At 38.2% G+C, this 14,843-nt stretch overlaps 1 protein-coding gene and 1 non-coding gene across 2 annotated transcripts in view; both read left to right on the top strand.

Annotated features, from left to right (window-relative positions):
* LOC126963006 (aldo-keto reductase family 1 member C1) overlaps nucleotides 1-14,843 on the top strand; it is a 1,156,278-nt gene that overhangs the window by 709,983 nt on the left and 431,452 nt on the right. The gene's annotated exons all lie outside the window — the stretch shown is intronic.
* On the top strand, nucleotides 3,195-3,302 carry LOC126963451 (U6 spliceosomal RNA). The gene has a single exon (XR_007729088.1). It is a non-coding gene; the product is annotated as a U6 spliceosomal RNA (small nuclear RNA).

The following is a 14,843-nucleotide window of genomic DNA, read 5'->3' on the forward strand; positions in this document are numbered from 1 at the left end:
GTAAAAACTACTAAATTTGCTCAGGGCTGTAACTTGGTTTTTTAATTACTGGGAAGTATGACATCATGGATCGACAATGTCTGCGCGCAGGCGATTTGGCTTCAATCTAAGGGAGTTGCAAGAGAAAGGAATACTGGAAGTTCAATTTCTGCTTCTTCGGTGGAGAGGTTTGGTTGATTCTCTGCCTTGAGTCCCACACTGTGACATCATTCTAATAGAAACAAAAGAACGACTGGCCAAATTTAGGACATGCATGAACTTTGTAATTTCATACATTTGAAATACATTCAAATCTTTAGAAGTCCATTTGTGAACTATAAAATAAAAGAACATTACTTCCTTTTTCCAAGAAAAGTGCCTCCCCGTGTCTTCTTGGACGTGATATTTCTTCTACAAAATCAGGCTTCAATGAGCTAAGTGTGAGTAAATTAGAAACATATGTACTAAATTGTCTCTGTTATAAACTCTTTTATTAAGGAAACACTCAAATGCTCTAACAATGAATACAACAATCTGAAGATTTGGGTACACATCAAACCTGCTTAAAACTCATAATTCAACACCTTTATGGGAGAATAACTTACTAGTGTGTACCAATTCTAACGTTTAGTACTCATGTCATTAGTTCTTCTTAAAACCAAGTCTAAATGCAATTTAAGATAAAATACTCCTTTGTAGCAGTTCCTCCAAGCAGAAAAGTCACCTCAGAATGAGAAAATAAATAAATAAGTAAATACAAACCAACACAAAAAGCAAAGCTCAAAGAAGGGGAAAAAAATCCTACTTTGATCTGGGCATGTCCATTCAAGCTTTTCTGAAAGGGGAGACAGGTGGGATCTCTTTTCTATTAGAAATGGCTACCAGAAATTTCATATTTGTCTTAGAGAAACTGAAATTGATTTATGTTTGATAAATAGCGTGCAACACAATGCAAATACAGAAAAAAATCTACAACACATTGTATCTAAATATCAACACTTTATCAACCCCTCAACACATCTCCCAAGGAATCTTCACTCTGATTTATTTTCATATTATTGGGAACTGATTACAATTGTTTTTGTGTGCATTTGAAAATGCTTGTGGTCCCAGAAGATTTATGTTAGAATCTTTACTTTGAGAAGATTTGGAATGACGATAGCTGTCATTCTCTCTATCTTACTTTTAAGTATACTTTTATGCGTGATCTATAGATCTTAAAAAAATTCAAGAAGTTTTAAAATCCATAATTTATGTCTCAATTCTTACTCCGTATATTCTTATATCAGCAGCCCCAGTATATCATAACATCTTTGACAAACCCTGGGTTCTGTTCACCTTATAAGGCATCTTCTCCAGTGGAATGCAGCCAGTCCTGTGTATTTCATCAACCTTCAAAGATCAACTCTGTTTCAGTGCAGGATGACTGTGTTTTGGCAAGAGGCAATGAAGTCTTGAGTGTGTGGAGGATTTAAAAATCTAATATTCCATAACAGCATCAACGACCCTTTTAGTTTTAATGTCCCCAAATAATAAAGGATGGTTGTTAAACCGGATATAATGGGCTGAGCAGATTGTTTTTTCTAATTGGTGTTTTTTTGCATCTGAACTTCAACCCTGGCATTTTCCTTCTGGATTTGAACACAGCATTTCCTCAAGTAGGAGCCAGAGGAACTTGAGAACCCTGGCCTTTGTGCACGGCTGTGCAACCTGGGCTTTGTCGAGACAGGAGCGCATTACCATGACATTTAAGGAGGAAAACAAGCTACTCTGAATTGTGTCAATCTCACTTGTGATCTATTTTTGAACAATGTACTGGAAAGACATTCCCGTTCACACAGAACTAGTGATTTACCCTCCGGTGGATTCTACCCTTCCAGCTGCTTGGCGATAAATAAAGCCAGAGTGGAGAGAGAGTGTAAATAAAATTAACTGTACCCAGTTGGCTCCCCAGTGCTTTCATTTATGCAAGCTTGTTTGATGAGGTACTTTTCGAGTCTTCTTAATTGCGATATAAAATAAGGCCTCTGGTAATCAAAAGCTCTAAAAAAAAATCTTGCAGTGGGGAGGTTGTCCACCTTGGTTGTCCTCAAATTTTCCTTCTTGTTTTTACACTTCCCAACCTCATTACCATTTCAGTAACTCCTGGGGGTATATGGCACCATGCAAACCTGGCGCTGCCATGGCCAGACAGATAATCCAGGAGCTCTGAGCCTCCCACCAATACCTACTGTGGTGTGGAAACTCTCCTGTGTTTTTTACTGAGCCAAGACAATGTTAGACAGCCTTCAAAGAAGTGCTTTAACAATTAAGAGAGAGAAAGAAATATATATAGAAAGAGAAAGAAACAGAGACATACAAGCAGATACACACATACACACACAGAGGGAAAGAGAGAAAGCTGGACGGGAGAGAATAGACAGGAAGAAATATAGAGAGAGATAGAAAGAGAGAAATGGAGAGAGACATACAGAGAGAGACAGCAAGAAGGAATAGAAAGGGAGAAATGGAGAGAAATATAGAGAAGAATGGAGAGACAGAAAAATAGAGAGCAACAGAGAAGGAGAGAAAAGCAAAATACAGCAGCAATGCAGTAACACAGTACAAATTCCTAAAACAGTGTGTAGCCTTCCGTTTATTTGGTCATCACTATGTACTGGTTTTTGGACGTCTGTCTGTTACTTCCCTTTGTCCTGAGTGGCTGCTGTGGACATAGTCTCTATTTGGTTCTTGGGCTGGTGGTGCTCTCTCTCAGGGAAATTTAGTGGCTCTACCCCTGGACTCTATGTATGTTTAGGGACTTCGGGCCTGGAAGTTGGAGACCTTCCTTCGTTTCACAAAATCTGCACCACATCAGGTGTCTCCTGTCACTAGAAGCAGAAAACAGCTCTTCCTTTTTCTGTGTCTGTGGGCGGGAACTGGCTGCCCTTTCAGTTCCCGTTTCCTGTCTAGGACGTCCTAATTTTGAACAGAACAAACAGCACTTGCAACACCCAACCCATCAGGAAATCCTGTTGTCTCTGCCTTTGGAAGACCCAGAACCCCATGGATTGTTACCATGTCCCTGCTACTCACCATCGCAGCTGCAAACACCGTGCTTTGTCACTGGATTCACAGGCGCACCCTCCAGGTCCCCTGCTCCTCCGCAGCCTGGCTCCTTCTGGCTATTCTCAACCCAGCGGCGGCGAGAGGGTCGCCTCGCAAGTCAAGCTCAGGTGCTCGCTTCCACAGCACATCTGCTAAAACCGGAACACACACAGAGAAGAGGAACTTGGCCCCTGCGTAAGCACGACATGGAAATTCATGTGACATTCCATATGTTTATGAATATACTAAAAGCCATTGAATTGTAGGCACTGAAAATAATAAATTTTATGGCATGTGAATGATATCTCAATTCAGCTACTGTAAATAAACAAAAGCAAATCATGCCCATCCTTTGCTCAAAGCCCTGCAATGGTTGTTTATTCCATTCAAAGTAAAATCTATATTTTTTTAAAAAGCCATAAAGCTTCTTGTGATCTAAAACCCCCACCCCCATTATTTACAATCTGATTCTTTCTCTAGTTATGTTTCCCCTCACTTCAGGCGGATGCCAATTTGCACTGTTCCAGGAATGTGCCAGGTACTTCGCCCCCTAGCTGTCCCCTTGTTAAGAGCCCCTGCAAAGACAGGGTGGACTCGCAGCCCCAAAATGTAGTTCAATGTTGAGAGCAATGATCACACACACACACACACACACACACACACACACCCCAAGACAGTGTAACAAGGTGTATTTACATAATGGCAGAACAGGGCGAACCTCTTAAGCAGGTCTCAAACCGAGTGGAAAGAGCAAGGACAGGTGCATAGCTGGGAGCTTTACTGTGGTGAGCAGGTGGGTGGAGCTGGGTAAAGGTGCCCAGAATGCGGGCTTGCGTGATCTGAATCTCCCGCCAGTGTGAAAGTGGGAGCCCTTGGGCTTTCTTCTCAGCTTGTCCAGATGTGGGACAAGCTGACCAGAGGCCCAGGACCAACATTTGGCCACTGAGGCTTAAATGTTTTCAAGCAGCAAAAACTGAAGTCGGCCACTTTATCACACAACTCTGCTAAAACCTCGAGCGCTCAGTAAGACCTATCCTGAATACGCCGTGCAAAATCCTCCTTCGCACCTCATCGGTTTCTTCCCCATCTCTGTTCTTGGCTTGGTGTTGTCTTTTTCACACATCGCTGGCCACATTCTAATGTGTCCTGTCATTTTCCTAAAATATTCTGAACTTGTTATCAGGGTTCCCCTGGGTCCTCTCCTGACCCGCTAAAAATGAACTGCTTGAGGGCAGGGGTCTTTGATCAAAATGCAGATGAATTCCGATTGCCTGCACCAGACCCGGCACCAAGCAGATGCTCCATAGGTACACGTTGAATGAGTGGATTCAGATGCTTAAGAAGCACTCAGCATCCACTCAATAACCCGGTTCTATAGGTTGGTGCAAAAGTAACTGCATTTTTTTTTTTTTTTTTGCCATTACTTTTTAATGGCAAAACCGCAACAACTTTCGCACCAACCAATCGTTGCCAAATTCTCTTTGGTGGCTCACTTCCTCAGTAATTTTTCAACCTGAATCTTAGCCCTTGGGGCTATCAGAATTTAACTAGTGGTTAAAGTATTAAAGCAATATCATGCATATGAGAAGCAAATTAGACATTTATATCAGAAATTTTAATTATCTCTGACAGCTTTAATAACTATAATAATTCTAGTTAATTCTAACTAGAGTTACTGTAGTTATTGAAAAATTAGTTTGATTTTGAATGTTTACTCAAAGGTGAGCCATTAAGTTGTAATTGTAAAAATCGATTCAATTTTTAAGTGAGATATGATGACTGGGGCACTGTTCTAAAAGGCCGTGAGGTAAGGGAGGGAGTTGAACTCTACTCTGTTTCCACCACTAATTAACTATGAGTCATTTCATCCACTACATTGAACAATCTGTCACTATAATAGGGCTAATATGAATTAAAACATGAATGCTAAAAGAGTATATTTATTTTATCATATGCAGTGTTAGGGTAACAGACAATAAAAGTACCAAGTTGTCCTTTACTTGGCTTTAAAGCAGAGATTATAAAGGAACCAAAAATATATAGAGAACATGTAACGAAGGTCTTTCGCTTTGATGCATTTAGGACACTTTCTCTCAGGATTTGTATCTTGCACTGGAATAATAGTGGTGACTGGGTGTGTCTTTAACCTTACTTTCTGCTGTCATGGCTTCTCTATGAGGATTTTTTTTGGGGGGGGTTGCCATTACAATTGTCTTTTAGCAGTAGAATTTAACAAGAAAATTCCAGGGGCAACACTCTAATTGAAGATCAGCACAATCCCTATACCTGCAACCTCTTCTCAGAATTTCCTTGCACTTCCTGGCATTAACTGCAACCAGGAATCATGATGGAGATTCAGGCTCCTCAGTAGCCATTTCTGCAGGAAGCTGCATGTTTTCCTGCATCCCAGAACCTCAGTTCCAGAGGTGGGTCTCCCGTCCTCCCTGATGCTCAGTGTCACCTTCCACAACGATCTCCAATGCTTCTACTGCTCCTTTGAAGTTATGACATCTGATTTTACAGATTTTCAGAGTTTCTACTTTTTCTGTCATTAAATAAGCTTCAGCTAATTTCTTCTATTCTTCAAAAACTCATTTCCCTCATGATTTAGATTCACCGTCTCAACACTTCGTTTCGTTCTTAGAGACTTCAGTGCTCTTGCCATGGCTCTCTGAAATGTTCACTATGTCTTCCTTTATGTACTCACTGTCATGACTTTCTCCACGATTTCTGAGCCACCAACATATAGAAATTACCTGAATTTGAATTTGCCAACACCCTTTTTTTTTTTTGAGACAGAGTCTCGCTCTGTAGTCCAGGCTGGAGTGCAGATCTCGGCTCACTGCAAGCTCCGCCTCCCGGGTTCGCCCCTTTCTCCGGCCTCAGCCTCCCGAGTAGCCGGGACCACAGGCGCCGCCACCTCGCCCGGCTAGTTTTTGGTTTTTTTTTTTTTTTTTTTTTTTTTTTTTTTTTTTTTTGTATTTTTAGTAGAGACGGGGTTTCACTGTGTTAGCCAAGATGGTCTTGATCTCCTGACCTCGTGATCCACCCGCCTCAGCCTCCCAAAGCGGTGGGATTACAGGTGTGAGCCACTGCACCCGGCCCCACCAACACTCTTATATGAAAAATCCAGTCGTCACATTCTTCAATCACAATTATCTCTTACTGCTTTGCTTCCTTTGCTTAAGTGCCGCATTGGGGGGGGAAAAAAAAAGGCAGCCTCATACACACCCTTCATTTTCTCTTTATCAATTACTTCCATCTTTATTTCTTGACTTATCTGGTTTATATTGCCTGGTTCATGAATAAATCTGTCCCCTTGGAAATATTCTCACTTCCATTCCCTCCTTTTCCTCCTAGAAACACTTTAACCCCAGATGATTCAGAAATCTGCCTTCATTGTGCTTATAACGACCGATATTGCATAACATCATTAAATTTGGCAGCTAAGTGTCACCATATATTCATAAATTTCAAAACAAAATGGTCACTCAATGTTATATTGTAGTCAGCTAACCCTCGCAGGCTTTCCGTGCTATTTCATAATACGTCTTTTTCCAAATTTTCTACTTTTCTTCCCTTACATTATGATTCGTTAATGACTTTGCCATGAGGTCATGAGGTGGGAGCTGTGTTTTTCTTCAGTCACCAAATCTGCAAGTCTTCCTGTACCTGCACCTATTTTCACTTTTATTTTTTAAATGTACAAGTTTACAATGCTACCAAATGTGGATTCACCTTCTGTGATGAATTAAAAATGTTCAATAGGTAATTATTACATCCTTCACTTTCTAGGATTTGGGGCATAGCAGTAAAAATGATAGATTAGATTCTTTCACATTGAAATTTTATTCTAGTGGATGAATACACAGATAACTAAGACATTAGATAGTTACAACTAAGGTATTAGACATCTACTTTCTTAGCAAATTTTCAGTACACAATATAATGCTACTAACTTCACTTATTACCTGTTTAATGGTTTACATTCACTTTCTAGACATTCATCTGAGATAACTGCATCTTTTCACCTTTACCCTTGGTCTCCTTAACTCACCATCCCCTAGTTTTCTTGTCTTTTTAGTCTCCATTGGTCTGAGAGAATCTCTTCAGATATATTTGTGTGTCATGACCTTGACACTCTTGAAGAGTACTGGTCAGATATTTTGTAGATTGTCCCTCAATTTCAATGTGTCTGATGGTTTTTCATGATCAGATTGAGGTGATGAGCATTTGGCAAAAATACTCAGTCTCTGGCAGTTCTTTATGGAAGTATAAAACCAAACCAATACACCCACCACTGTGATGTTCCTCAGTTCTCGAGGTCCTGGGTCTGCCTGATTTCTTCTCTCCATTTCTTCTTTAGAATCTTCACATAAAAAAAAGTATATGTTTCAAGATTTTTTATTACACTTAGAAACATAAAGTATGTCTACTCTATTTTTTTCCTGTAAGCAAAATTCTAGAAGAAGCAGAAGCCTGTTTTCTAACTTTTAAAAAGTTTTTTTTTTATTTTTATTGAGATTGTGTTAAGTTTATAATACAACTTAACTTTTCATAGAATTAACAGGTATATAATGTTGAGTCTTTCTCTTTGAGAATAAGAAGTGTTTTCCTGTTTGTTCAAATCTACATTTCTGTTTTTCATGGATAGTTTTAAATTTTCTTCCTGTTACTTTTGCACATTTAAAAAAGTTTATTAGCAAATTCATTAAGTTTATTTTCAAGGGAGAACCATCGTTATTGAAATTGTAAATTGTATACTCTCTACCGTTGTATCTTTTAAACTTATTTTTTGTGATATGAAAGCTATTATTTGTAATACTTACTAAATTCTTTCATTGTTTGAGTTGCTTTTATCATTGCTTACATAGAATTTTGCAGTTATACTATCATTTTATCTGCATATATAGAATGTTTTGCTTGTTGTTTGTATCAATTATTATGCCTCTGATTAATTTATCTTGCCTAATTTCATTGACTAATACCTCCAGTATGCTGTTAAACAGTAATGCAAATACAGTTTTTCAGGAATGGAATCTAGCTGATACATGAGGAATTAGAATATTGCCCCTGTGAAATCACCTGGCCCTGGTGAGGTTTTAGTTTTTTGTTGTTGTTTTTGTTTGTTTGTTGTTGTTGTTGTTTTGCTTGCTTTGGTTTTGTATAGTTCCTGGAATATGTTCTTCTCTACAGAAATTAATCTATTTACACTTTCTGTGTTTAATGGGACCAATTTGGGGATGCAGGTAAATCATTCACCAAATTGCTTCTTTTGCCACTTGTCTGCTTCTGACCTTGCAGGGATCACCTGTAGACTGCGATATGATGGTCCTGATGACCAATGTTACATGGAGAGTAAGTCATATTTTAGTGAGATGACTACTAATGTAATGTGCTTCTGTGTGCCTGTTTCTAATTGCCCTGACTCTGGGGTTGTGCTTCCTAAACAAAATCTTTGCTTTTCAAGTTACTTCATTATTAACGCAAGCAGTATTACTAAAAATGGGGAAAAAAATTCTTTTATACACATTGCTTACTTTTATTTTGGAAAGCTGTCTCAATAAAATTATTTTACTTAATTCGTTTTTATCTTCTTCTTCTTCTTCTTCTTTTTTTTTTTTTTGAGACAGAGTCTCTCTCTGTCGCCCAGACTGGAGTGCAGTGGCGCGACCTTGGCTCACTGCAAGCTCTTCCTCCCGGGTTCACGCCATTCTCCTGCCTCAGCCTCCCAGGTAGCTGGGACTACAGGCACCCGCCGCCACCCCTGGCTAATTTTTTGCATTTTTAGTAGAGACAGGGTTTCACCGTGTTAGCCAGGATGGGCTCGATCTCCTGACCTCGTGATCCGCCTGCCTCAACCTCCCAAAGTGCTGGGATTACAGGAGTGAGCCACCACGCCCGGCATTCCTTTTTATCTTGTAAGTGCTTCAATGGTTCATAACATTTTGCTAACATTTAAGATAATTTTTTTCTTCTCTTATGCATGAATTCATTTTTCCTGATTTGGATAATATGATGCAATATTTCACAGCTTTCCAATAGCCTTCGCTCTGATTATGTCATCAATATAATGATTCACAAGAATTCCAGAGAGACCCTATATTTCCCGACACATGTCTCCATGAGATAGGAGCAATGACTCTTGACGTAGCCTTGTAATATGTATACATTTTTTTAAGTCTTTGCTGAATAAAAGCAAACTGAGTCTGAAATTCCTTATCAAAATGGAAAAATTCAAAAAACAAGATAGACTAGAGGAGTCTATTTGTGCTATTTATAATCCCAGGGCATTAAACATTTATTTCTGAACCTGGGGATAATATTTCTTGAGATTTTTGCACTGACTCCTTTGACAACTAATGACTGGCTATACCTGCCTATGATTTGCTACATTGTCTGAGTAGCCAAATTAGGAAATTATGTGATGATGCAGTGTTATAATTCTCTTCTTCCTCTTCCAAATATTTTAGGTTTTGAGAGATTATTTTTTCCATCTTTTAGCTGGATTCTACACTTGAGGTTTCAACTACGAATTCTAGGAAGGATCATCAGATTTGTTCTGATTTAAATAGTTCTCATTGCTGGCACAGTTGCATTTATTATCAGAATTTTAGTTTTCTATTTTCAAACACTATGAACAATTCTGCACTTTTCAGACAATTTGTCACTTATGGTCCAGTACAGTTAATGCTAATTTTATGTTGATATTTTGGTTTTTAATGTATCTTTAAGATTGTAAGTCAGAGACAATCTGCTCCTATCCTTATGTTGAAAATGGAGGAAATCAGTTTTCAGATGAGATCACTACTACTCATTTAGTGGTGGGTAGCACAGTGCTTTGAGCATGAACTGAAACTGAATCCCATCCATACTGATTACATTCATGAATACTTGGACATATTGTACATCTCTTCTGGATCTTACTAGCTACCTCTATAAAATTTTACTAATAATTTTAAATTAAAAAGAACTGTGTCTATACCATAATTAGTCTGTATCAATTAACTATATATGCATATATAATATACATAATATATATACACACATTGTGAGAGAGACATATGCTCACAGGTATATGGTTATATGTCTCCCTCTCTCTCATACACACACACACACACACACACACACGCCCATAATTATATTATGTGTATAGACATATACCCATAATTAGTCTTGATCTATCAATCAACAACTTTAAAAATATTAGTAAAATTTTGTAGAGATGGCTAATAAGATTCAGAAAATATATATAATCTGTATATATACACAATGTATATATAATACCATATGTATGTATGTATGTATGTATCTATCTATCTATCTTTAGTCTTCAAAATGGTCATTTTCCTGCATGTTATAATGAAAGCTGGATCCCAACTCCTCCAGATAGACAAGTATATACTGAGAAAGTTAAGAGTCTAAAATGAATGTATAACAGTATATTCTAAAGGTATTAGGCTAAAGAAATGCATCATAATGTTGGATTGGTTCAAATTTATTCATATCAGTGCATTTATCACAAGATTCAGGACTTAACTGTAACAGCAGTTAGCTTTAATAACATCCTAGGTTTGTTATTGGAGTTTGGATTCAGTGGTAGGTCATAGTCAACAAGCCCTCTCATAATCAAGTCAAAAGAAGCACATTTGAAAGTGAATTACGTCTCATCCTGTAAGAACATCCTGCAAAAAGGGTTGCCGTCCTCTGTAACCTGCAGATGAAGTTGCAAGAGGCTGCATGGGACCTGGATCTGAAGGAAATAACCCAATCTTGTCGTTGAAAAGGCCAGGCAGGGCTCCTCTTCCATCAGAAGCAAGGTAGATGCATTAACCACGGTAAGTGGAAGGGTCTGTGGTGACGGGAAATTGATAATCAGGTCCCAAGAATGAAATAATCGGGAGCTTTGTTAAGATATATAAGCAGGACCATTTTGAGTCTAATGGGCAGAAAACTAACTCGGTTATTATCATTGTGGGAATTTTCAGACTAGCACCCACTTGACAGACCTGGCACCTTGATCGAAGGCATTTATATGTCTCTTTGACAAAGATCCCTGCAAAACAGCCACAGGCATGTATTAGGACTCTTCCTCTAAGCCTTCCCGGTGGGACTGGCTGTCATGCACCAAACTGTCAGTGTGTGATGCGTAGAGAAAATGCCATGATTTTTCAATGAATATTAAATACTAGCTCTGAACTGATGTTAATACTCAAAGTCAAAACCAAACAAGACACAGTAGTCACCGGTCAGAGCAGGGGCTCACAGAGGTCAGATGAGAGGTAGAGACTTGGTCCAGCATGTTTCACAGTGAGAGTGCAAACCCAAATCAGGAGACTTTGAAACCTGCAGAATCTTCATCTTGGTTTCTGGATCAGTGGAGCAAGTCGTATTGGGTAGGAAAAGCCAGAAATAAGCCACTGAATGGATGCAGCCTATGTGAATAGCAAGTCAAAACTGGAACTGTGTCTTAATAGAATTGCAGAATTAGTGCCACCACCACATACTGGAAAGCTGCAACATTTGTAGTTTTTATAGCATCCATATTTAAATGGTTTGTTTGCTGGGTGCTAATCTTGGAGACTGAATGTAAATTTTTGTAAACATAAACAGGTGGGGAAGTCCATTGCAGCCAAGGTTCAGGATATCATACGTTTACTAGATAAATACCAGGTATATGGCTATTGACCTAGTAAATACTTCAATTCCCATCAGCAAAGGTATTCAAAAGCAGTTTACATGGCACTGACAGAGATGCATTTCATTGTCTCACCTTAGAAGTTTGTCAGTTCTCTTGCTCTGTGTTATAATATTGTTTGGGAGGACATTGTTTGCCTTACTACATAGATGATTGCACCAATCCATTGAGTTCATGGTAGCTATACTAACTGAATCTATTGAACAGGAAGTAGCAAGTGCCCTGCATATTTTTAAGGCACTTGCATGCTCAAGGACAAAATATCAAACTCAAGGAAATTCAGAAACCTGCAATACTGGTGAATTGTCTAGTGTCCACAGTTCTTGGATATGACAATAATTTATCTCTAAAACTAGACACCTATTGCTTCAATTTGTATAGCTCATGAAGAAAGAATAAGGAGCTATGCTTATGGGGCATCTGGATTTTGGAGGCAACACAAACTGCATTTGATTCTGTGTACCAATCCATTAACCAGTTTACTAGTAGTACCGACAGTTTTAAGAGAGGCATGGAATGATAAGAGTCTTCTCTTAGAAATGACTCTAAGGTCTAGTGTAAGCTACTTTTCATTTGAGATGTCCATGACAGACACAGATGTTATGTGGTTTTCTAAGAAGCTCTCATAACCCCCGGATTTTTGTGTAAGACCATGCACTCTGCTACCAGCAAGTACTCTTTGGGGTTGCTTCTGGCAATTCTAATGAAGACTGAACACCTGGCCATGTCACCTGAAGTGACTTTGATCCTAGAACCAATATCATGAAGTAAGCATCATCTTATGCAATGATAAGGTTGCATGTGCACCGCAGAATTCCAAGTTTCAATGGAGGTCATATGTATAATGCAATCTGAGAACAGACATTAAAGACACAAGTAAACCTCATAGCCTGGTGCCTGAGTGCTCTCATGATACCTGTGCCTTCTCCTTTACTGCCTCTTGCTCCCTCAACCATTACACCGATTCAACAACCCAAAGTTAAATGAGAACTAAAATAGTTAAATACTTAGGAATTTCATTGCCACTTTTGTCCAGTTGCAATCTTTGGCATCACAGGGAGTTTCCAATGATCAGTTAACAGAAAAGGAAAAGCCCTGCTGTAGAGATGGCTCTACATGTTATGATGATACTAGCAGAAAGTGAATGTCAAATACAACTTCAGTTAAAAGTGGCACTCAAACTGGTAGTGAAAGGAAAGCCTCTCAGAGAGTACAACTAAAGATTATATATCTGGTTGTGTATTTTGTGTATAAAGTTAAATGACTTGAAATAATCTACAGTGACCCCTAGACCATGATTAATGGGATAGTCATGTTACTATAGTCTTAGCAAGGATAAGAAAACTAGCAACAAGAAGATTTTTGGAAGAGGTAGCTTGGTTGGCCCTTTGGAAGTGGGAGAAGGATGGAAAGAAATTTGTGTTTCATGCAAATGCTTAACAGAAGGGATTTTCTGCAGAGGAGTTCTCAGTAATCAGGTGGAAAAGGTAACACAGAATGTACCTGTCAATCAAAGCTACCCACAATTACATAATGGTTCATGAACAAAGTGATGATGGCAGCTGGATTAGAGGCTTTGTGTAGGGTCAACAAAATAGAATGCTACCACCAAGGTTGTTGGGTTATTGCCCCTGCTTAGGGCTCAGCTTTCAAAGGAGAAATGGTTACTAATTATCCTGTATAGCACTATTCCATGAAGAACCAGCTATCTACCTGGTGGTAAGTTGATTACAGCAGATTCTTTTAATTATGAAAAGAGAAGTCCTTGGTTTTACATATGTTAATAGAGATTTTCCTTCATTTTCTGCAACACTTCTACCAGAATTACTATTCATCGACTTTCAAAAAGTCTTGTTAATTACTACTAACAAATACCTCATTTTATAGCAATAGAAAGTGCAATAGGGGACTTACACACATGAAATTTACGGGTATTGCCAGGTATCTGGTCACTGTGGAACAGCTGGCTTGATGGAATAATATAAAGACCTACTGAAGGCTGCATTGTAATGCCAGCTAGGAGACAACATTTGTTGCTTTTGGGTTGTTGTCTTAAGGAATACTGTTTGAATCTCTAATCCACAAGCAATATATTGTGCTAGTGACATCACAGTAAGAACTGGGAAACACAAGACAGAGGTAGGATCAGCCCCTCTCATTTTCACCTTAATAGACCACAGAGAAATGTTTTCCTTCCTATTCCTAGAAGCTTGAGCTAATAGAGTTTGAAGGTCATAGTGACCTAGAGCACAAGGCTTTCCCTAGAGAATATCTCCATGGTTTCATCGAGTTGTGTACAGGGCAGCCCACATGGGCCGTCTGGGCTCCTCATACTGTTGAAGAAACAAACACTAAATGTATATGTACAAAATGTTTTTTGTGGGTGTATAGTATAGATATATGCAAATGTAAAAACAGATGCAAATTATATATTTTGCATATATATAGTATAAATATGCCTTAGAAGAAGAAAAAAGAAATGTGTCCATATGAAGCCATTTGATTAAATAAATTTTAAGAACAAAAGACATGAAATTTGACCACACATAACCTGTATCCCAATGGATTCTACAGTTTGATGTGGCTCTGAACAACTTACCTAATCACTTTTTAACTTGGTTTCCTAGACTCAAAATGGGCCAACAATCATAGATATCTCATACACATATTAAAAAGACTAAAGGGCATAATTTATATAAAGTCATAATTCACGTTAAGTGCTCAGCACCTCTTTCCAAGGAAATACTCAATAAAAATGATTTATTATGCTCATATATTTATAGAGATATATTTATGCACATGTATGCATATACATATCAAACATAGATGATAGATTAGACAGAGTGACCATTTATCATATATTTTTGAATATTTTATTTCTAGGAAAATCACAGTGAAATTGTAAACTGTAATGCTTTTTGACGTAAAATTTACAGTTGAAAAAATGACAGTCGTGAAAGCAACAAATTGTTTTGTACATATGTAATTTATTGTTTGAACAATGTCAAGAGAAACAACCAAATACATTAATGTTTAAGGGATTAAAATTTTAAACCTTTAATATATGCTTAACTATTTT

Source organism: Macaca thibetana, chromosome 9 (genome assembly GCF_024542745.1).
Source record: "Macaca thibetana thibetana isolate TM-01 chromosome 9, ASM2454274v1, whole genome shotgun sequence".
NCBI lineage: Eukaryota > Metazoa > Chordata > Mammalia > Primates > Cercopithecidae > Macaca > Macaca thibetana.